We start from the raw sequence: 24,867 nt of genomic DNA on the forward strand, positions 1-24,867 counted from the left end.
CAAGCTTGTGCAACATGTTCATGATCAAGTTGCTTAAAATTCATAATATCGTTCCTAAGAGAGATAATCTTAGTAGGAGGAAAATACTTAGAGATAAAAGCATCTTTGCACCTGTTCCAAGAATCAATACTATTTTTAGGCAAAGATGAAAACCACGCTTTAGCACGATCTCTAAGCGAAAAAGGAAATAGCTTCAATTTAACGACATCATTATCGACATCCTTTTTCTTTTGCATATCACATAAATCAACAAAGCCATTTAGATGAGTAGCGTCATCTTCACTAGGAAGGCCGGCGAATTGATCTTTCATAACAAGATTCAACAAAGCAGTATTGATTTCACAAGATTCAGTATTGGCAAGAGGAGCAATCGGAGTGCTAAGGAAATCATTGTTATTGGTATTGGTGAAGTCACACAATTTGGTAGCATCTTGGGCCATCACGACAAGCAAGCAAACTAACACACGAGCAAACAAAAGGCAAAGGGAAAGAGAGGGTGAATAAAACGGCAAGGGTGAAGTGGGGGAGAGGAAAATGAGAGGCAAATGGCAAATAATGTAATGCGAGAGATAGAGATTGTGATGGGTACTTGGTATGTTGACTTTTGCGTAGGCTTCCCCGGCAACGGCGCCAGAAATGGCTCGTTGACAGGAGAGTAAATCTTGACTTGACTTGGCGTAGGCCTCCCCAGCAACGGCGCCAGAAATCCTTCTTGCTACGTCTCGAGCTAGCGTTGGTTTTCCCCGAAGAGGAGGGGGTGATGCAGCACAGTAGCGTAAGTATTTCCCTCAGTTTTTGAGAACCAAGGTATCAATCTAGTAGGAGGTCACGCGCAAGTCCCTCGTACCTGCACAAAACGGTAGCAACTCACAACCAAGGCTTAGGGGTTGTCAATCCCTTCACGGTCACTTACAAGAGCGAGATCTGATAGAGATAATATTTTTGGTATTTTTGGTATAAAGATGCAAAGTGAAAAGTAAAAGCAAAAAAAGTAAAATAAAGTAATGGAGATTGATATGATGAGAATAGACCCGGGGGCCATAGGTTTCACTAGTGGCTTCTCTCAAGAGCATAGATATTCTATGGTGGGTGAACAAATTACTGTTGAGCAATTGATAGAATTGAGCATAGTTATGAGGTTATCTAGGTATGATCATGTATATAGGCATCACGTCCGTGAAAAGTAGACCGACTCCTGCCTGCATCTACTACTATTACTCCACTCATCGACCGCTATCCAGCATGCATCTAGAGTATTAAGTTAAAAACAGAGTAACGCCTTAAGCAAGATGACATGATGTAGAGGAATAAATTCATGCAATATGATAAATACCCCATCTTGTTATCCTCGATGGCAACAATACAATACGTTCCTTGCAACTCTTTCTGTCACTGAGTAAGGACACCGCAAGATTGAACCCAAAGCTAAGCACTTCTCCCATTGCAAGAACTACCAATCTAGTTGGCCAAACCAAACGGATAATTCGAAGAGACTTGCAAAGATAACTCAATCATACATAAAAGAATTCAGAGAAGATTCAAATATTATTCATAGATAAGTTGGATCATAAACCCACAATTCATCGGTCTCAACAAACACACCGCAAAAAGAAGATTACATCGAATAGATCTCCACGAGAGAGGGGGAGAACATTGTATTGAGATCCAAAAAGAGAGAAGAAGCCATCTAGCTACTAGCTATGGACCCGAAGGTCTGAAGTAAACTACTCACACTTCATCGGAAGGGCTATGGTGTTGATGTAGAAGCCCTCCGTGATGGATGCCCTCTCCGGCGGAGCTCCGGAACAGGCCCCAAGATGGGATCTCGTGGATACAGGAAGTTGCGGCGGTGGAGTTAGGTTTTTGGCTCCGTCTTTGGTCTAATGGGGGTACGTAGGTATATATAGGAGGAAGGAGCACGTCGGTGGAGCTCCGAGGGGCCCACGAGGCAGGGGGGCGCGCCCAGGGGGGCGCCCTCCACCCTCGTGACCTCCCCGGAAACTTCTTGGAGTAGGGTCCAAGTCTCCTAGATCACGTTTGGTGAGAAGATCACGTTCCCGAAGGTTTCATTCCGTTTGTACTCCGTTTGATATTCTATTTCCTCGAAATACTGAAATAGGCAAAAAACAGCAATTCTGGGCTGGGCCTCCGGCTAATAGGTTAGTCCCAAAAATAATATAAAAGTGGACAATAAAGCCCAATATAGTCCAAAACAGTAGATAAAGTAGCATGGAGCAATCAAAAATTATAGATACGTTGGAGACGTATCAATCTCGAGGAGACGGGCAACTTTCAAGGGGTCAACCCAGGAAGGAGCCAGCCAAAAGGTGAAATCATGCTGCCCGTTACGTTTGGGGGCGAGCTGAACTATAGGGCAGAGAAGATCGTTTTCGATGTCGCCGAGATCCCCATGCCATACAATGGGATCCTTGGCCGCCCAGCACTGGCCAAGTTCATGGCAGTGTCACACTACACCTACAACACATTGAAGATGCCTGGGCCGCTGACCATCATCACCGTCCCCTTTGACAAGAAAGACGCACTCATCTGCGCTGACCAACTCTACCGAGAGGCAGTTGCAGCAACTACCGCCAAGGCACTTCCTCCTACTGCTCAAGCCCCGGGAAGGAAGAAGGCCAGCAAGACCTTTGCTCGCAAGATCCCTTCCGGTGAGAGCTCTTCCGGCAAGACCTCTTGCACCCACTCCGGCAAGTGCGCCTCTTCAAAGTAATGCGCTCCCGTTGAGGACGTGCCAGAGAGCTCCACCGGCAAGAGCAAGAAGTCCAAGGCTACACCACCAGAAACCAAGAAGGTGTCCGTCAAGGAGGACGGCACAGGTGGGGCTTTCACTATAATATCCACCCTCGACAGCAAATAGGAAAGCGTGCTCGTCGCCTTCCTATAGGCGAATGTCGATGTGTTTGCATGGCAAGCATACGACATCCCCGGCGTTCCCAGGGAGGTGATTGAGCACCATCTTGTTGTCTGTCCTCATGCGTGGCCCATCAAGTAGAAGGTCAGGAAGCAAGTTTGGAACGACAAGAGTTCATCATCGAGGAGATCAGGAAGTTGGAGGCGGCAAGCCTGGTTAGAGGAGTGCTCCACCCTATGTGGTTGGCCAATCCGGTGGTGGTGCATAAGGCAAATGGGAAATGGAAGCTGTGTATTGACTACACAGATGTCAATAAAGCCTGTCCAAAGGATCCTTTCCCTCTACCACGCATCGACCAGATTGTGGACTCCACTGCCGGGTGTGACCTGCTATCATTCCTCGACGCTTATTTAGGATACCACCAGATCTTCATGATGAAGGAAGACGAGGAAAAAACCGTGTTCATCACCCCATGTGGTACGTACTGTTTTGTACGAATGCCTTTTGGGTTGAAGAGCGCTGGTTCAACATTTGCCCGAGCAGTCCAGATTGGTTTTGAGCCCCAGCTACATAGAAATATGGAAGCTTATATGGACGACATAGTGGTCAAAACCAAGGACAGGGCCACACTCGTGCAAGATTTAGAAGAAACATTTGCAAACCTATGCAAGATCAACCTCAAGATCAACCCAGAGAAGTGCATGTTCGGTGTCCCCTCCGCCAAACTTCTTGGGTTCTTTGTGTCTCAACGTGGAATTGAGGCAAATCCCGACAAGATCAAGGCAATCGAGCAAATTGAGGCGCCAAAACGGGTCAAAGACGTCCGTCGGCTCGCCGACTCCGTTGCTGCCCTGAGTAGGTTCATCTCCAAATTTGCTGAGCGCACCCTTCCCTTTTTCAAAGTTTTGAAAAAGGCGGGTCCAGTAAAGTGGACTCCGGAGGCAGAGGCAGCGCTGCAAGATTTGAAGAGGTGCCTCTCCTCCACGCCAATACTAGTCGCGCCTAAACCACAAGAGTCATTGCTGCTGTACTTGGCGTAGAGGGAACTTGAGGAAGAAGAAGCAGTAGCAGGAGAGTCGTCGGATGGTGTGCCGGGGCCCTCCCCTGCAGAGCCTAACAACGGCAAGGCGGAACCCCCGGCGAGGCCTGATCCCGGCAAGGCAAAGTCTGAACAGATGGGCGAAGTGGGACAGAAGAAGAAGGTGGTGCGGCACCCCATTTATTTTGTCAGTTCCCTCTTGCAGGGGGCTAGATCATGATATTCTGGTATGCAGAAGCTACTTTTCGGCCTCCTCATGGCCTCGAGAAAGCTGCGTCACTATTTCCAAGCACATGAGATCACCATCACCCGCCTCCCTTTGCAACAGATGTGACAGGGAGGATTGTGGAGTGGGCATTGGAGCCGTCGAGCTTTGGCCTCAAGTTTGAAAGTACTTCAATGATCAAAAGCTGAGCCATGGCAGAATTCATAGCGGAATGGACCGCAACGCCCGACGAAGAAGTTCAAGAAACCACCCTTCTCGGCAAGGAGACTTGTCGCGATTGGGTTATGTACTTTGATGGTGCTTTCTCACTACAAGGTGCTAGTGTCGGCATGCTACTTGTCGCGCCCACCGGAGAGCACCTCAAGTATGTAGTCCATACACACTTTCCTCGGGAAAAATCAATGAACAACATGGCGGAGTACGAGGGATTGCTTACCGGTCTCAGGATCCCGGCAGACCTCGGGATCAGGAAGCTCATCGTCAGAGGTGATTCACAGCTCGTCGTCAAGCAAGTTAACAAGGATTACCAAAGCCCATTGATGGAGGCCTACATGGATGAAGTGAGGAAGTTGGGAGAGTGTTTTGACGGATTGCAAGCAGAGCATGTTCCCCGAGCGGAGAACGGCATTGCTGACAACCTGTCGAAGCGCGCTGCCCTAAAGTTGCCTGTGGAACCAGGTACCTTTGTGCTTCAATTAACTCAACCATCCGTCGAGCCATCAGCAGGACAGAACAAGCGAAGGAAGGCAGGCCCTGGCAAGTAATTTCTTGCTGAGCTCCCAGGAGCCACCGGCAAGGACGTTGCCGGGTGTGCGAGCCTGCCGGAGAGTAGCAACCCACGACGGAGCCTTGAGCTCTGACCATAGAGGAAGCTTCCCTTGTGGCCGAAGATATGCCTTTAGTCCTTGTCGTCGAGCCTCAGGCTCCGGCATGGGCACAACACACCGTCCGTTTTCTGCAAACAGGGGAGCTTCCTAAGGAACAAGCAGAAGCGGAGAAAGTAGCCCATAGGTCTAGCATGTACCAGTTTGTGGATGATGCCCTATATAGAAGGACACCGAACGGCGTTAAGTTGAAGTGCATTCCTTAGGAAGATGGACTGAGGCTGTTGGCATAGATACATGGAGGCATGTGTGGCTCCCACATAGGGTCAAGAGCCATTGCCGGCAAAGCATTCCGGCAAGGCTTCTTCTGGCCCACCGCCCTCCAGGATGCAACTGCCCTTGTAACCAAGTGTGAAGCGTGCCAGTTCCATTCAAAGAAGCTTCATCAACCAGTCCAAGCTTTTTAGACAATCCCTCTTTCATGTTCATTTTCGGTCTGGGGGCTCGACATACTAGGCCCCTTTCCCCGTGTTGTAGGGGGCTTTGAGTACTTGTACGTCGCAATCGACAAGTTCACAAAGTGGACCGAAGTGGAAGAAGTGAGGAAGGTGAAAACACAGTCAGCCGTCAAGTTCTTCAAGGGGCTAGTTTGTCGTTTTGGTGTGCTGAACAGGGTCATCACCGACAATGGCACGTAGTTCACAAGTCGCACCTTCATGCAGTACATCCAGGACCTCGGCAGCAAGGTCTGTTTTGCTTCGGTGGCGCACCGACGGAGCAATGGCCAGGCGGAGAGGGCAAATGCTAAAGTACTGTGAGGCCTGAGGACAAACACTTTTGACAGGCTGCACAAGTGTGGAAGGCGCTGGATTGACGAGTTGGCGGTGGTTCTTTGGTCGATCAGAACGACGCCAAATCGAGCCATCGACCAGACACCCTTTACCCTTGTATATGGGGCAGAAGCAGTTCTCCCCATGGAACTCACATATGGGTCACCTCGAGTGCTTGCTTATGATGAGCTCGAGCAAGAGCAGTTGCGGCAAGATGACGCGACGCTCCTTGAGGAAGATCATCTTCGGGCGGCTATGCGAGCGGCACGCTACCAGCAAGCCTTGCGCCGCTACCATAGCCGCAAGGTTCATGCCCGCAGTTTTGAGGAAGGCGACCTTGTTCTTCGGCGCGTTCAGTCGGCGAAGAATTCCAACAAGTTGACGCTGAAGTGGGAAGGCCCTTATCGGGTAATGCGAGTCACCAGGCCTGGCGCAGTCCGCCTGGAGACCGAAGATGGTATTCTAGTGAGAAACTCCTGGAACATCGAACATCTTCCTAAGTTTTCCCCATGAGGCGTGGTTGTCGGGCCTCCCGGCAACCACCTTTTGTACAAGCCTTCCCGGCAAGGCATGTAACCCTTTGTACAGAGCCAGGCGCAGGCCCTGAGCACAAATAAATGAAGCGCTAGCGCCCTAAGTTTTAGCATTGCATGCTAGGTTGAGTCTCTCTCTTTGTTAGGGTTGATAGTGCTCAGCAGCAACTAACCCCTAGCATAGAGGTCGAGTGTGTGTCTTTCTGTCCTTTCCAGTCCTTTGTTTGGTTCGCAGGCTGCATAGGCGTTTCTGCCAAACCATTTAAGAGCAGGGAGACGGACCGACGTCTCCGACCATGGCAAGCCAAGGTTGCCGGGGGCTACAGATTCAGATAAGTCTTTTATCTCCTGTTATGCATTTCCATATGGGACTTGGATGTATGAGACTTTGTTTGTTCCCGGGCCACCGTGCTCCCCCTTTCCTATGCCTAAGAACTCTTCTTTGGGTCGGAACTTGGTTATAGTTGTGGTGACAAGGAAAAGAACGAAGGGCCTAATCCTACTTCACCCTTGCCTCTGCCAAGAGCATGAGTATGGTCGAGCTATGAAGTGGGAGGACGGCAAGGTCTGCTGCCGGGAAACAATGCTTATCTTAAGATAACAAGGACTCGTTCCTTGGTGCGAGCCTTGCTCATGCACAAAAGAACCCGGCAAGACGCCTTTTTCATTAATAAGTTGCGAACAAGTACAACTCATACAGAATGTAAACATGCACAAGGGGATTACAAGGTTTAAATCGGACAATTGCGCGCAGGCTTAAAAAAGGATAAGATGCCCGTAATCCCTCTTTCTCGTCCCTCTCCCCAAGAAGCAGACCAAGATAGTAGGAGGGCAAAAGGAGTGCCTAGGCAAGGTACGAGCAGCAGAAGACACCAAGAGAACATCCCGGCAGTCGTCCAGAAGAAGGAAGGTGATGACGGTGCCGAAAGAAGAGCCGAAAGACGAGGCAGCAGGCCGGCAATACGCGACGAAGGCATCGATGCCATCATACTCCGACTTAATGGCCCACCACCTGCCTTCTTCGTGTTCCCCGTCACTCCAACGCCAGCTGCCCAAGGCGACGACCCCGAGAAGTTCAAGGAGATGGTGATGCAGATGATGGTGCTACCGGCGTCGCCCAGGAACGGTGTATCCGACGCATAGTCGGACCCGTCATCCTCCCGTCCGCTACCCTCGTCGTCGCTGTTGCTGTCCTCCTCGTCACTTATGCCCGAGGACAAGCTTTCGTCATCAGTCGAGCTCTCTGCACATCACCCTAGCCTATGTCCCGAGCGCTCGAAGACCTTGACGGAGAGCAGGTCGCTCTCCGCTAGCTTGAAGTAGAGGACGTGCCCATCCATCAAGCAATGGGCACGCATGAAGGTTTTCCAGCCCCGACGAAGGAGCATCGCATGAGGGACGGGGAACCTTGTGTTAACCCACATGTCGCCATGGCAACACCGCTCCATGTGAAGCCTTAACCTCGGTGGCTGGTCGATCTCCAGCACCCTCGCAAACGCCTTGGGGAGGCGAAGGCAGCTGCGCGGCGGCTCGCACGACTGCAGGATAAACTCCAGCGCCGTGTCCCCGACATGGCCACTCGATGAAGCAGGAGGAGATGACGGAGGAGATGGTGATGACGCGGGTGTCCCCCTTCCACGCCCACCTCTACGTCGACCGCCTCGCTGACCGCGACCCCGGCCGACACCTCTGCCTCGAGCGTGGCCTTCGCCTTGGGCGTCCGGCTCTTCCTTGATCGTTGCAGCTCTCTGGCGGGAGGAAGACCCGGTCGCCTCCGCGGGAGAACGGCCACGACCACGCCTTCTTGCCATGGCAGTGGATGGAGAATGGAGACGAAGGGGAGATGCCATGAGATGCTCCTCCTCCTCCTCCTGAGTCCCCTTTTTATAGCTGAGCGGGGAAGGCTAAGAGACTGGCTCTACGCCTTTGAAGAGCCCGTTCTAGTCCGGCTCATTAAGTTGGCAACAAGCAAGGCCATCGACCGCCCTCCCTGCCCAATCAAAGGCGCGTAAAAATTGGCCACCACGAATCTTCCCATATCCCATGTGTCTGTCACCACTACAAAAAAAGACACATCCGTGACATTTTCGGCCAAACGAATTTTTTTTCTGTCATACTTATGACACTTCTATGACGATAATTGTGACAAAACTCGGTATCATCATAGATGTGGTGGGGTCCTACTTCTATGACAAAAAATCATGACAGAAAATGGGCTTTTCATCCTGGGCGCTCCGGAGACGCAGCTGCATGACATTCTTTGGGCCGTCCATGACGGAAAAAACCATGGTAGAAGCGAGGGCGAGGAAAATATCGGGGTGTTCCCGGTTACGGTGGGTGGTCGGGGCCGAGCGATGTGTGTTTCTCTTGTACACGCATGCACGTGGGTGCGAGGCGTTGGGCTCTAACTGAACCCGAGCGAGGCGTTGGGCTCTAACTGAACCAGAGCGATTGCACTGCAGGCTACGCATTACTGAACCTGACCGATCGATTGATGGGTGTTAACTGAACCCGATCGAGCGATTCCTTCGCTACTGCTGCTAACTAAAGCCGATCGATGCTCCCTCTGGATGAATAGTGAGCGTTGCTGGGGGGGTTGGATGAACAGTTCCAGGTGGGGGTGGATGAACAGGACCCCGTGGTGTTGCCTCTGGATGAACAGGACCCCGATCGGTCGAGACGGTTTGGGCTGGATGAACAGGACCCTGTGGAGGGCAGGATGAACAGGACCACCCCGTGGAGGGCTGGATGAATAGTAGATGGTGGAGGGCTGGATGAATAGTAGCCCATGGAGGGGTGGTTGAACAGGAGCCCGTGGAGAGGGCTGGTTGAACGGTAGCATGTGGAGTAGCGCACGGTGGAGGCTAGATGAACAGGAGCCCGTGGATGAACAGTCGCAGGTGGAGGCTGGAGGAGGTCGACGGTGGATGAACAGTAGCCCGTGGAGGCTAGAGGGGGTCGACGGTGGAGATGAACAGTATCTCGTGGAGTCCCATTTTGCGGTACGCCACACCCCTCCCGATGAACATGACCCCCGTTTCGACCATAGCGCTCCAACACAAGTCCGTTTCCTCCGTTTTGCGGTACGCCACACCCCTCCCGATCAACAGGACCCCAGTTTCCATCGTAGGAGGTCCGTTTCCTCCGTTTGGCGGTATGCTAGACCCCTCCTGATGAACAGGATCCCGTTTCGAACGTGGCCGATCGAAGACAAGGCTGTTTCCTCCGTTCTGCGGTACGCCAGGCCTCGTTTCTATCGGCTGTTCCGTCCAAGCCCTCCCGACGAACACGACGACGCACTGTTCCGACCCAGCCGGTTGGCTCCCCATGAACACAACGACGACGATGTTTCTCCGTTCTGACCCACCCATGTACACGAGCCCTGGCCGTACATATGCGCGAGTAGGCGTTCGAGACCCTGCCCATATGTACGTACGTGGCCGTTTTTTCTTTCTTGCACACTGGCCGCTGTACGTATGTGCACATGCTACGTGCGCGCCTCTACTACGACACATGTGCGCCTCTACATCGACCACTATGTATGTACACGTTCGCGACCAGAATGACAACGCTACGTACGCTTCGACCAGGTGGGTCCCGGCTGTTAGGCACTTCCTTGCGTGCGAAGATGCAGCTGGTGGGTCCCAGCAGTCAGGGGGCGAATCGTTTTTTTTGCCCGGACGCACTTCCTTGCGTGCGAAGATGTAGCTGGTAGGTCCCAGCAGTCAGGGGGAAAAGTTTTTTTCGCGAAATCTAGTTGCTCGTCCGATGGGTCCATGTTGTTAGGTGGAGGAATAATTATTTGGCGCGTAATAAGGAGGCACTTCCTTGCGGCCGTCGTGGACCCAGCTGTCAGCCTCTCCACATACAGTACTCTTCCGATGGAAGTCGTTCCTTGACCACGTCGACCACGCCGCACCGAGAGCACCAGGGCGGTGGACGACGGCGAGGCCTAGGAAGGGGACGACACGGAGCCGGGGAAGACGCGACAGTGGAAGCCTGCGCGGAGAGGAGTACGAGAGTTCACTGGTTCAGCTACGGTGTGAGGCTGCCGTCGCTGCAGGGCTGGCCAGCGGTGGGAATAATAGGGGGTGGTGAGGCCTCCGCGGCAGCACAGCTAGCCATGGGAGGCAGGAGCATGCGGCATGACCGGCACTGCTTTGGGCGGCTGGAGCAAGAAGACTAGAGGTTGAAGAAGCATTTCGGCCATTGGATGGACATAGTACGATCACTAGAGCTAGAATCGTTCATATTGACTAAGTTGACAAAGCACTCCATCCCCTTCAACTTAGTTGGCCCACAAGTCAGCCGCCCACCAAGGCGGGTCCCAACTAGCTGGGGGAGTATTCATTTTTTTGTCCGTAATAAGGAGGCACCTCCGGTGGGTCCAAGATGACAGCGGGGGGAACGTTTTTTTCACGAAATACGTTGGCCCATCCGGTGGGTCCCAGCAGTCAGGGGGGAAATATTTTTTTTCACCAAATACGGTGGCCTGTCCGGTGGGTCCCTGCTATCAGGTGGAGGAATAATTATTTTCCGCGTAATAAGGAGGCACTTCCTTGCGGCTGCCGTGGACCCAGCTGTCAGCCTCTCCATGTACAGTACTCTTCCGATGGAAGTCGTTCCTTGACCATGTTGACCACGCCGCGCCGAGAGCACCAGGGCGATGGACGACGACGAGGCCTAGGAAGGGGACGACATGGAGCCGTGGAAGACGCGACAGTGGATGCCCACGCAGAGAGGAGTACGAGGGTTCAGTGGTTCGGTTGCGGTGTGAGGCTGCCGTCGCCGCAGAATAACATGGGGTGTGGGTGAGTGGAGGGATGCCCTGGCCAGCGGTGGGAGTAGTAGGGGCGGTGAGACCTGCGCGGCAGCACAGTCGGCCACAGGAGGCAGGAGCAGGCGGCACGACCGGTGCTGCTTTGGGCGGCTGGAGCAAGAAGACCAGAGGTTTAAGTAGCACGACGACCATTGGATGGACATCGTACGGTTACTGCAGCTAGAATCGTTTATATTGACTAAGTTGACAAAGCCCTTAGTATGCGTCAACTTAGTAGGCCCACAGGTCAGCTTCAGAAACGGTGCGCCCCAAATGTCAGGGGGAGGAATCATTTTTTGGGCGGGAGATTGAAAGCACAAGTGCTCCCTAGGTGGTTTTGATAATTGATGACAACATATCTCTTGTTGGACTAACATTTCTATCTAGCATGTTTCAGATAAGTTCAACAATGGAGTGGCATGGACTAAAGGTTGTGGGAACTCCTTCAAGATGCTAAGGACAAAGGATTGGCTAAAGCTTAAAGCTCAAGACTCCTCATTTTACATTTTAGTGATCCAAGATCACATTGAGTCCATAGGAAAAGCCAATACTATCAAGGAGGGATGAGGTGTTGCTTAATGAGCCTCTTGCTTCATGTGCTTAATGATATGCTCCAAAATCCTCAGCTACTTTCCCACTTCCCACATATGACCTAAACCCTAAGCCAAACTCAGTCCTACCGATTCTTCCTATCCGGCGCCACCGAGTTTCACTTGTCATAAGCCACTGCCAAACCCTAATCAGTTCGGTCTCACCAATGGGATCTCGGTCTCACCGAGATGGGCTTGCAAACTCTCTGTTACCCATTGCAATATTCTCGGTCCCACCGAGATATGCAATCGGTCCCACCGAGTTTGCTTGGCCAAATCTCAGTTTCACTTATTACCCAAATCGGTCCCAACGAGTTTGAGTAATCGGTCAAACCGAGTTTTGGATTTACCCTAACCCTAGCACATCGGTCCCACCGAGTTGATCCAGTCGGTCCCACCAAAATCTCTAACGGTCACGAGGTTTACCTTTTCGGTCCGACCGAGTTTGTTGATTCGGTCCCACCGAGATTGGAAAACTGTGTGTAACGGTTGGATTTTGTGTGAGGCTATATATACCCCTCCACCTCCTCTTCATTCATAGAGAGAGCCATCAGACTAAGCCTACATTTCCAGCATCCTATTTCTGAGAGAGAACTACCTACTCATGTGTTGAGGCCAAGATATTCCATTCCTACCATATGAATCTTGATCTCTAGCCTTCCCCAAGTTGCTTTCCACTCAAACTTCTTTCCACAGATCCAAATCCTATGAGAGAGAGTTGAGTGTTGGGGAGACTATCATTTGAAGCACAAGAGCAAGGAGTTCATCATAACACACCATTTGTTACTTCTTGGAGAGTGGTGTCTCCTAGATTGGATAGGTGTTACTTGGGAGCCTCCGACAAGATTGTGGAGTTGAACCAAGGAGTTTGTAAGGGCAGGAGATCGCCTACTTCATGAAGATCTACCGCTAGTGAGGCAAGTCCTTCGTGGGCGATGGCCATGGTGGGATAGACAAGGTTGCTTCTTCGTGGACCCTTCGTGGGTGGAGCCCTCCGTGGACTCGTGCAACCGTTACCCTTCGTGGGTTGAAGTCTCCATCAACGTGGATGTAGGATAGCACCACCTATCCGAACCACGGGAAAAACATCCGTGTCTCCAATTGCGTTTGAATTCTCCAAACCCTTCCCTTTACATTCTCGCAAGTTGCATGCTTTACTTTCTGCTGCCTATACACTCTTTGCATACTTGCTTGATATGTATTGTGAATGTTGAATTATGCCTAAACTCCACTTAAACCGAAAAAGCTTAAAAATTGCAACTTTAGCATTAAGTGTCTAATCACCTCCCTCTAGACACATCTACTTGAAGATCCTACAAGTGGTATCAGAGCTTTGGTCTCCATTGCCTTGGTTTAATCACCATTGGAGGAAGATGGATGTGTCTACTTTAGGGAGTCTTAGACATAGAGTGCCTATTCTTGATGGAGAGTATTTTCATGAGTGGAAAAATGAAATGCTTGTAATCTTCAATCAATATCATTTGAACAAGTATATTGCTAGTCCTTGTGCTCCTCATATTGATCCTTTGCATCCTACCCTAGATGAAGATATTGACATGATTCGCAATCTTAGAACTATTGATCTCATCATTAGAGGATTGCCCAAAAATTTGATTGCTAGTTTGCCTACTCTTAATTGTGCCTATACTATATGGAAATTTCTTGAGGAATGATTTCCCGATCATTCCTTGAAAACTTTGGATGAAATTCTCCATAAATCTATTGCCTTGAGTAAGATGAACTCTAGTGATCCTAGTTTTGGTAATTGTCTTTTTGAACTTACCAATCTTAAGCATGGTAAAGGAGATGTTGGAATCATTAGTGATATTATATTCGAAGCTATAAGAATTCATAAAAGTGACCACTTTGATGACCATTTATCTAATGAATTACCCTCTCTAGGAAATGATGAGTCACAAGATCATGATGAACATGGATACTATGATGATGATGATGATGATGATAGTGACTTCGATCTTGATGATGCAATGAGACATTTTGGTCTTACGGCAAATCTTCGGGGATATGCGTCAGGAGGAAAGGAATGGGTTCTTGATAGTGGATGTACTGATCATATGACCGGAGATGAAGAGATGTTCCGTGAGCTTGCTAAAAATGACGGCCCTCGAAAATATGTCACCTTTGGTGATAATTCAAAGGGTAAAGTGGTTGTCCTTGGTAAGGTGGCCATCTCACATGATAGTTCCATTCAAAATGTCATGCTCGTTGAATCTCTTGGCTACAACTTACTTTCAGTATCCAGACTTGCTGATTTCGGTTTGAATGTCCTATTTACTGAGGTAGATTGCCAAGTATTTCGTCGAGACAATCATAAAATGGTCTTTACCGGTATGCGTAGAGGTGATCTTTACATTGTCGATTTCTCTAAAAAGGCACAACCTAAAACTTGCTTTATTGCTAAATCCTCAAAAGGTTGGTTGTGGCATAGATGACTAGGTCACGTTGGCATGAGAAACCTTGACAAGCTTATTAAAGGAAATCATATCCTTGGAGTTAACGATGTCATATTTGATAAGGATAGACTTTGCAGTGCTTGTCAAGCAGGTAAACAGGTTGGAGGAAGACATCCCGTGAAGAACATCATGACCACAAGGAGGCCACTCGAGCTACTTCATATGGATCTTTTTGGTCCCAACACCTACAAGAGTCTCGGTGGAAATTCTTTTGGTCTAGTTATAGTTGATGATTTTTCAAGATTTACGTGGGTGTTCTTTCTTAATGACAAGTCGCAGGTCCAGAAGATCTTCAGAAACTTCGCTAGGAAGGCCCAAAATCAGTTTGACGTGAAGATCAAGAAGGTTCGGAGTGACAACGAAACGGAGTTCAAGAATGCAAATGTGGACACCTTTCTTGACGACGAAGGGATTTCACACGAGTTCTCGGCTACGTACACACCTCAACAAAATGGAGTTGTTGAGAGGAAGAACCGGACGCTCATCGAAATGGCAAGAACGATGCTTGATGAATACAAGACGCCGAAGCACTTTTGGGCAGAAGCGGTTGAGACAGCTTGTCACGCAACAAATCGCTTATATCTTCACAAGCTACTCGGCAAGACGGCATACGAGCTTCTCACCGGTAACAAACCCCAAGTTGGATACTTTCGAGTATTTGGCTCAAAGTGCTACATTCTTGATAAGCATCGTCATTCAAAGTTTGCTCCTAATCTCATGAAGGTTTTCTACTTGGTTATGGCTCAAACTCTCACACTTACCGTGTCTACAACAATTTCACCCGAAAGGTTGAAGATACGGTAGATGTGAAGTTTGATGAATCTAATGGCTCGCAAGTAGAGCAATTGCCAATTGATGTAGGAGACAAAGACCCTTCAGAAGCAATCCAAGACTTATCCATTGGCAAAATTCGTCCAACGGAGGTGAAGGAGAGTACTTCATCCGTCCAAGTGGAAGCTTCTACTTCACGACAAGGTGAACCAAGAATCGACACGGAAGCATCCACAAGTGGGACACACCAAGATGAAGAAGACAAGGAAACGCATCAAGACGAACATCAACAACCTCTTTCTCCACCATGACAAGAGAACGACAACGTCAACAATGAAGAAGGCCAAGAAGAAGAAGAAGATGAAGAAGATGTTCAACGAAGACCAAAGCAAAAGCTCTCACGAGTTCGAGCAAGAATTGCCAAAGATCATCCCATCGAGCAAATCCTCAATGATATACAAACCGGGAGAATCACTCGCTCAAAAACTCGTTTAGCTAACTTTTGTGAAAACTATTCATTCATCTCTAGCATTGAACCTATGAAGGTTGAAGAAGCATTGGAAGATCCGGATTGGATAAACGCTATGCATGAAGAGCTACACAACTTTGAGAGAAACCAAGTTTGGACATTGGTTGAGAAGCCCGACAACAACCACAACATCATTGGTACCAAATGGGTGTTTCGCAACAAGCAAGATGAAGATGGACAAGTGGTTCGCAACAAAGCACGTCTCGTCGCCCAAGGGTACACACAAGTCGAAGGTATGGACTATGGTGAGACATATGCTCCCATTGCTAGACTTGAGTCCATTCGCATCTTACTTGCCTATGCTAATCACCATAATATCACCTTGTACCAAATTGACATTAAAAGTGCTTTTCTAAATGGTGAAATAGAGGAGGAAGTTTATGTCAAACAACCTCCCGGCTTTATCAATCCTAAGAAACCAAATCATGTTTAGAAACTTCACAAAGCTCTTTATGGTCTTAAACAAGCTCCTAGAGCATGGTATAAATGCTTGACCAAGTTCCTTACTACAAGTGGTTTTGAAATTAGTAAAATTGATTCTACTCTTTTTACTAAAAGGGTTAATGGAGAACTATTTGTATGCCAAATTTATGTTGATGATATCATATTTGGTTCAACTAACCCTCTCTTTAGTGAAGTTTGGAAAGCTAATGTCAGAGAAGTTTGAGATGTCTATGATGAGTGAACTGAAATTCTTTCTCGGTTTGCAAATCAAGCAAACTAAGGAAGGTACATTTGTCTCTCAAACAAAGTACACCAAGGACTTATTCAAAAAGTTCAATATGCAAGAATGCAAAGGTATGTCTACACCCATGCCTACTAGTGGACATAATGATTTGACCAAAGATGGTGAACCGGTTGATCAAAAGGTTTATCGCTCTATGATTGGTTCATTGTTATACCTATGTGCTTCACGTCCCGATATTATGCTAAGTGTGTGCATGTGTGCACGATATCAAGCTGCTCCTAAAGATTGTCATCTTAAGGCTGTGAAAAGGATAGTGAGATATTTAATGCATACACCAAATTTTGGCATTTGGTATCCTAAGAGGTCTTCTTTTGATCTTGTTGGCTATTCCGACTCGGATTATGCCAGAGACAAGGTTGATAGAAAGTCCACTTCGGGTACTTGTCAATTTCTTGGTAGATCTCTTGTGTCTTGGTCTTCCAAGAAACAAAACTCGGTATCCTTATCCACCGCCGAAGCGGAATACATTGCCGCTGGTTCATGTTGTGCTCAATTACTTTGGATGACCCAAACTCTTAAAGATTATGGGATTTATGTGAAACATGTTCCACTGCTTTGTGACAATGAAAGTGCTATCAAAATTGGTCATAATCCTGTACAACATTCTCGAACTAAGCATATTGAAGTTCGTCATCATTTCATTCGAGATCATGTTGCTAAGGGTGACATTAATCTTAAGCATGTTCGCACCGATAAGCAATTAGCAGATATATTCACTAAACCACTTGATGAGAAAGTGTTTTGCAGGTTGAGAGGAGAATTGAACATCATTGATGCTTCGAACTTGGAGTAGAAACTCCATTGGATACATGCAAGACATGAGCTTATGACTAATCCATGATATATCTCTTATGATAACTATCTTATGTCTTGGATATATTTGCACCTTGCATGTTGTCTAACCCATGTAGGTGCTTGGTTGAATCTAATTCCATGAGATTGCAACTCACTCACATCTTGAGCAATCTGTACATCACCAAGACTCTACACTATAGTGGTTGAAGACAAGGAAGCACAAAACCATTCAAACATATCCTTTCACAAATTCTATGTTAAGCTTCATGATTGTCATTTTTGGATAAACAAGTGCTCTTCCTTGCAAGAACTAACCCATGTAGGTAGATGAACTCAAACTCCAAGTGGTGCTCCCAACTCTTGATGAGCCACATCAACCTTGAGCACCCACACAAGTTCAACCACATGAGCAAGAACCACACCACCACCCAAGGTATTTTATTCCATCTTAGAGAAGCTTTACTCCAAGACATGAGTCAAAGCAACTCAACAAGATGTGAATACATCAAGATGCTTAAACGAAAAATGGTAACCCCATTTTGAGCTTAAACGATGAGTATGACCTATGATCAAGTGTTCTCACTTGACTCCTAAGTCAATATACTCTAACATAGGTGACTATGTCACCGCCCAACTCTAGATTTAGCTCTCTTGTGTTCTTTCTTTGTGTTATTGCATTTGTCTCATGCATGTTTATTTTCTTTCTCTTTTTCAAAAACAAAAAAAACTTCATCTAGATCTTTCAGTTTCTTCTCTTTTCTCTTTGTTTTTTGTTCTGCATTTTCTGCATTTAATTCCTTGCAAATCCTTCAGGTAATTCATTGCAAATCTTTGTGAGATCCTACATGTCTAGTGAGCTGAGGTGACAAGTGTTTTTCTCTGTGTAAACTCGGTTTCACCGACTTGCAATTTTCGGTCCAACCAAATCTTTTCGGTACCACCGAAATATGCCACTCGGTGCCACCGACTTTGCAATCAGAAAAATAGTTTGCCACTTGTTCTACATTTCTTCTGATCCAGCTCCACTCAATGAATCTTGTCCTCTACAAGCATCACAATTTTATCCTTTGCTTTGTGCTGAGTCTCAAGGACCAAACCTATACGACGGATTCCAGAAAGCCCTTCTTGGAAATTGATGTCAAAGGGGGAGAAATAGATCACATCAAAGCTCAAGGGGGAGAGAAAGTCTCAAGGATCCCAGATATTGTCAAGGGGGAGAGAGAGATTTCCAGGGAGAGAAAGTCTCAAGGATCCCAGATGCTTGATGTTCAAGAGGAGAGATGTCACATGTATTTTTGGGGGAAAGACATGTATTTGCATTAAGTTCTATCCATTTGTATCTTTCAGCTCTGATTTTCTGTTCCCTATCTTCTCCCAATATCCCATGTAAGATTCAGGGGGAGCAAGACACCTAAGGGAAAGAAATCAGTCAAATTCATTGCATATCTTTATTCTTGGGGACATGTTGAATCCAATGTGGTACCGAGTACTTACTCTCTACATGTCATCCCAGTCTTGGTATTCTTGTGGTTTCTTTTGTTTGCTCTGGCTAGTGGATGTACCTGTGTTATCTAACTTTGTTTGTGCAGATTCATTTCATCCTAAGCCAACTCAAGACCACAAGGTAAGTATATGCATCAAAATCATGAGTATGAGGAGTTCTTGCTTATGTACATACTGTTTGCAAGAAGGACTCATGAGCATGAAGGTCTTTTCCTTGATAATCTTTTGCTCTGATGCATATGGCCAAGATACATGTAACACATTGCCTACTCTGTCATGGTTATGCTCTCACATGCCTCTATATTTCATATTTACAGGAGTGCATACATGTAGGGGGAGCCTATGCTTGTTACATGTCCTTCCGAAGCTTTACTTGCTGTTCTTTATATCTTTATCTAAAGCTTTGATGTATGTTGCCATCAATTACCAAAAAGGGGGAGATTGAAAGCACAAGTGCTCCCTAGGTGGTTTTGATAATTGATGACAACATATCTCTTGTTGGACTAACATTTCTATCTAGCATGTTTCAGATTAGTTCAACAATGGAGTGGCATGGACTAAAGGTTGTGGGAACTCCTTCAAGATGCTAAGGACAAAGGATTGGCTAAAGCTTAAAGCTCAAGACTCCTCATTTTACATTTTAGTGATCCAAGATCACATTGAGTCCATAGGAAAAGCCAATACTATCAAGGAGGGATGAGGTGTTGCTTAATGAGCCTCTTGCTTCATGTGCTTAATGATATGCTCCAAAATCCTCAGCTACTTTCCCACTTCCACATATACCTAAACCCTAAGCCAAACTCAGTCCTACCGATTCTTCCTATCCGGCGCCACCGAGTTTCACTTGTCATAAGCCACTGCCAAACCCTAATCAGTTCGGTCTCACCGATGGGATCTCGGTCTCACCGAGATGGGCTTGCCAACTCTCTGTTACCCATTGCAATATTCTCGGTCCCACCGAGATATGCAATCGGTCCCACCGAGTTTGCTTGGCCAAATCTCAGTTTCACTTATTACCCAAATCGGTCCCACCGAGTTTGAGTAATCGGTCAAACCGAGTTTTGGATTTACCCTAACCCTAGCACATCGGTCCCACCGAGTTGATCCAGTCGGTCCCACCGAAATCTCTAACGGTCACTAGGTTTACCTTTTCGGTCCAACCGAGTTTGTTGATTCGGTCCCACCGAGATTGGAAAACTGTGTGTAACGGTTGGATTTTGTGTGGAGGCTATATATACCCCTCCACCTCCTCTTCATTCGTAGAGAGAGCCATCAGACTAAGCCTACACTTCCAGCATCCTATTTCTGAGAGAGAACTACCTACTCATGTGTTGAGGCCAAGATATTCCATTCCTACCATATGAATCTTGATCTCTAGCCTTCCCCAAGTTGCTTTCCACTCAAAACCTCTTTCCATCAGATCCAAATCCTATGAGAGAGAGTTGAGTGTTGGGGAGACTATCATTTGAAGCACAAGAGCAAGGAGTTCATTACCTACACACCATTTGTTACTTCTTGGAGAGTGGTGTCTCCTAGATTGGCTAGGTGTTACTTGGGAGCCTCCGACAAGATTGTGGAGTTGAACCAAGGTGTTTGTAAGGGCAAGGAGATCGCCTACTTCGTGAAGATCTACCGCTAGTGAGGCAAGTCCTTCGTGGGCGATGGCCATGGTGGGATAGACAAGGTTGCTTCTTGGTGGACCCTTTGTGGGTGGTTGCTTCTTCGTGGACCCTTCGTGGGTGGAGCCCTCCGTGGACTCGTGAAACCGTTACCCTTCATGGGTGGAGCCCTCCGTGGACTCGCGCAACCGTTACCCTTCATGGGTGGAGCCCTCCGTGGACTCACGCAACCGTTACCCTTCGTGGGGTGAAGTCTCCATCAACGTGGATGTAGGATAGCACCACCTATCCGAACCACGGGAAAAACATCCGTGTCTCCAATTGCGTTTGAATTCTCCAAACCATTCCCTTTACATTCTCGCAAGTTGCATGCTTTACTTTCCTCTTCCTATACACTCTTTGCATACTTGCTTGATATGTATTGTGAATGTTGAAATTATGCCTAAACTCCACTTAAACCGAAAAATCTTAAAAATTGCAACTTTAGCATTAAATGTCTAATCACCCCCCCTCTAGACACATCTACTTCAAGATCCTATAGTGAAGCTAGAATATCCAAGATTGAAGAAGAACCACAGCATCCGTTGGATGGACATCCAACGGCCACTGCTGCTAGAACCGTGTGTTGACTATAAGTTGACAAAGCCTTGCATACGCGTCAACTCTTTTTTTTTTGAGGGGACGCGTCAACTTAGTAAGGCCACAAGTGTGTTGCAGAGAACTTATAGCCCATTTGAGATTTGTAAGAATGTGCAGCCAATTTCTGAATTCTAATGGAATTTAATATAGCCCATTTACAGTTTGTTAAAAGTACAACCCATTTCAACCAACCGTTCAAAACAGAATTCAATAAAATTTCCCACATTTTGATGGGATCCAAAATAATTTTATCCCGAAATTTCTTGTCAGATTAAATACAATTTCAATATAAATTTATATTACGTAAAAATCCAATGAAACATTGCACTCGCAACAATTAATGAAATTAAAATTTTGAATATCCAAAAATAATATTTTATAAAGTAATTACGTGTTTGGTGCATTTTTTATAGTTACTGCCCAGTTTTTATAATTAGATCCCATTTATTATTTCTTAAAGCCCATATTCTTGTTAAGCCTAATGCATCCCTCCTAGGAAAGATTTGCATCCCAGCGGGGCGGAGAATAACAACTTGACCTTGCCTGGGTATTCCTAAAAAAAGTATAGTTGGGCTAGCCATTTTTAGCTTGAAAAAAATTAAGATCTAGGCTGGATATCTGGCCTGGGCTAGACGGGCCACAGCCCGCCCAGTTAATAGCTGCAGCGATGTTTTCGTTGTTGTTCAGAGGAGAAAAATTAATATCTGGGCTAAACATCACTCAAGAAAAACTCTGCAGTGCTCACACCTCAAAAACACATATACTGCTCGAGCTGCTTGGTCCCAGCTGTCAGCCGCTTCTTGTGCAATTCTCTCGTTTATTGACTACATAGGTTGATAATGGTGTGGGACCGTGATGTCAGGACACCAGGAGGAAGCAAAAAAATTATAGTTTTATATACTAATAATGGGGCACTTGCGTACGTGCGGCTATGGCCCTGCTGGGTCCCCACTGTCATCCTCTCCAAGTAAAGTCATCTCGTGATCCTCATGTCCGTTGACCATGTTGACAACGCGAGACGGCGGCGCCACGGCGAGTGCAACAACTCTAAGGACGATGGAGAGGGCCTCGCGGGCCCTACGGATGGTCTGATACAGTGCCCACTGCTCATTCGGGAAGCCAGGATCATAGGGCCACATGTTCGCGACGGCATTGCCGTTCGCTTGTTCACCGGTGTTCGTTAAGGAGACGGAGGTTGCAGCATAGGTCCTCCTGTGCTGGTAGCTCTTCCGCCATTAGGGCGTCGAAGTGTGGCCGCACCTGCTCTATGGTGAACACAACATGAACAGGCTTGGACAGTAGCACCGGCTCGTGGTCGGAAGCTACGTCCATCGTCTGATTTTCGTTGCTCAGCTCGGCGAGGTAGCTGGCGAGCCAGCATGTCCGGCTGCTAGACCGACCCGCTACAAGAACGAGTCTGACTGCCCTGGCCCACCCAGACCGCCTCCCTCGCCCACACGCGCTTTCCGCCCGAAACGGTCAGCGTCGCCCGCCCCGCTTCCCGGTGCATGCGATTGCTCTGCCTTCAAATGACACAAGTGTCGTCCATCCGTCCTTCTGCCGCCCACATTAATGATACATGGTTGCCGAGGCGGCTACTCCGGCGCCACACGTCCGTCCCTCCGCCGCCCACTATTGCTATATAAACTGCTGCGCCGGCCATAGCCGCAGTCACCCGCATCTGTTCCTATTCTCCTGTCCACACCACTACTACCCACCATGGCTTCCTCATGCTCCAGCGCTCTTCGGGACGGGCGGACGATGGACCACAAGGAGATGGCAGCCATTACTGCTGACTGGCTGGCCGGCAGGCAGCCGGAGGACGACGACGTCCCAATGGAGAACATGGTAGTTGATGATCCGGCGTCAACCCCCTCCTCCACGCCATCCTCGTCGGTGCATTGCACCATGACCATCGGCGAGGCCCGTGCCCAATATATGGACATGGTGAGGCAGAAGCGTGAGGAGCATTTCTGGGAGGCGCAGGCCGACGCCGCCTACAACCACCATCTCCTCTAGGAGCACATGCAGGCGGAGGAGCAGATCGCCACGGAGCGGGCGGAGCAGGAGGCGCTGCTCGATTCATACCGCTCCTCCCGCGAGGGCCGCCTCGAGCGCTGGCAGTACCGCATGCGGGTGGCAGAGGCAGCGGCTGCCTACAAAGAGGGCGATGAAGCGGGCGAGGCGCTATTTGGCGAGACCGAGGACGAGGCAGAGGACAATGCTGGCGCCGATGAGTCCCTGCTCCGCTGGCGTCGATGAGGCCCTGCTCCGTCGAGGCCCCATGGCGCCAACAACGAGGCAAAGGACACCGCCAGCTCTGCTGAGGTCCCACCCTGCCGGCAACGAGGGGGAGGATTTCCCCCGCTCCACCGAGGCGCCGCCCGACGGCAACGAGACAGAGGACATCGCCAGCTCCGCCGAGGCCCCGCCCCCCTGCCAACGAGGCCGCGCCACATAGAAAACGAGGAAGAGTAGAACACGGTAGGTCGTCGCCGCTCGGGTCCAAGTAAGGCCACCGCTGCTACCCTCCGGTTGCTGGCACTTAGTTGTACATCATGGAGCAATTCTATGATTACAGGATGATTAAAGAGAGCTCCGTGGTTGAGCAAGCTCATGAGATAGAGTCATTTGCTAGAGAACTTGACCACTTCAGTTGTATGCTACCGGACAAGTTTATTGCCGGAGGTATCATCACTAAGCTTCCTCCTTCGTGGATCTCATTGGCACTCTTGATGTGGAAGAAAAGGCGAGAGCAAAGGACACACGTGCTCGAGAAATTGATTGAGGATCTAGGGCCAATCTGGTACAGAAGAAGAACTTCCAGCCCACAAGTTCAAGAACAAAGGCAAGTTTGATGATAAAGCAAAGTTTGATGGTAAAGCAAAGTTTGATGGGAAGAACAAGGCTATGCAACACACGAACTTCAAGAAGAAGAATGACAAGAAGAAAGGTGTTTTTCATGTGGGGATCCTGATCATTGGGCTCCTAGTTGCCCTAATCGCTATGAAAAGCTAGGCGGGTTGACCACTGACGGCCGGTTAGCTTCTTGGCGGCGACGTGGAGTCGGAGAGCTATGTTGGAGAAGGACACTGCTTCTACTTAACTGCTGGTGCAGTTGGCTGACTGACACGTGGGCCCAACAGGCATCTAGGCCACATGTCAGTTATGCAACTACACCTGCAGTTAAGTCACTGAAGCTTCTATTCGGCTCAGCTGGACACAGGTGGGTAGCTTCGCTTAATTAATTATACCTCCAGTGCACCCATTTTTAGTTGAAGAATGTATGAAATGTAATGAAATCCGGTATGTTTATATGGAATCCGACCGTGTATGAATGAATTTATTTCGATTAGGTTGAATTCTTGTATCACTGGCATTGGATGAACATGCAAAACAATGCGTACTAGCATTATTCCGAGGGTGATCACCTCGTTTGCAGCAGTTTCACATGTACTCCCTTCGGTCCTTTCTAGTCTGCATACAAGTTTTGTCTGTAATCAAAGTATCTCTACTTTGACCAATCTTATAGAAAAAAAGTATGCACTTTCACAATGTGTGAACTAAAAAGGAACAAAAGGAGTACAAAGAGTTTGAGCAGCTTTTGAGCGTTCCTGTACATTGCAATCAAACACACAGGCCTGGCAATTCATAGAGAAAATTGAAAACAATCAATGATTATGCATATCAGTGATTCACATGTCAGAGCCAATATTTACTTCACAACTAAAGAATAAAGAAAAAATGGATCGACGCTGCTGACAGCAAAGGGCGTCCCCTTCGAAAATATCAAACGCATGTCTTCTTGCTAAAATCAATGAGCAAAATTTGACAAGGTTTTCCCATTCCAAAATATCAAATGCCTACGATTGTGGAATGGGCAGGGTTTGCCATCAGTTCGGACATTGACATGGCACCTCGTGCTAAATAAACCAGCTGTTCTTTTTGTGCAGTTCCACCAAAGTCAACCAAATTCGCGCGTAGCTTGTATGATTTCGCCCTTATATATTGCAATGCCTTGAACTTATCGGCACCTCCTTTCTTGTGGTGGAAATG

Source organism: Triticum urartu, chromosome 2 (genome assembly GCF_003073215.2).
Source record: "Triticum urartu cultivar G1812 chromosome 2, Tu2.1, whole genome shotgun sequence".
In the NCBI taxonomy this organism is placed as follows: domain Eukaryota; kingdom Viridiplantae; phylum Streptophyta; class Magnoliopsida; order Poales; family Poaceae; genus Triticum; species Triticum urartu.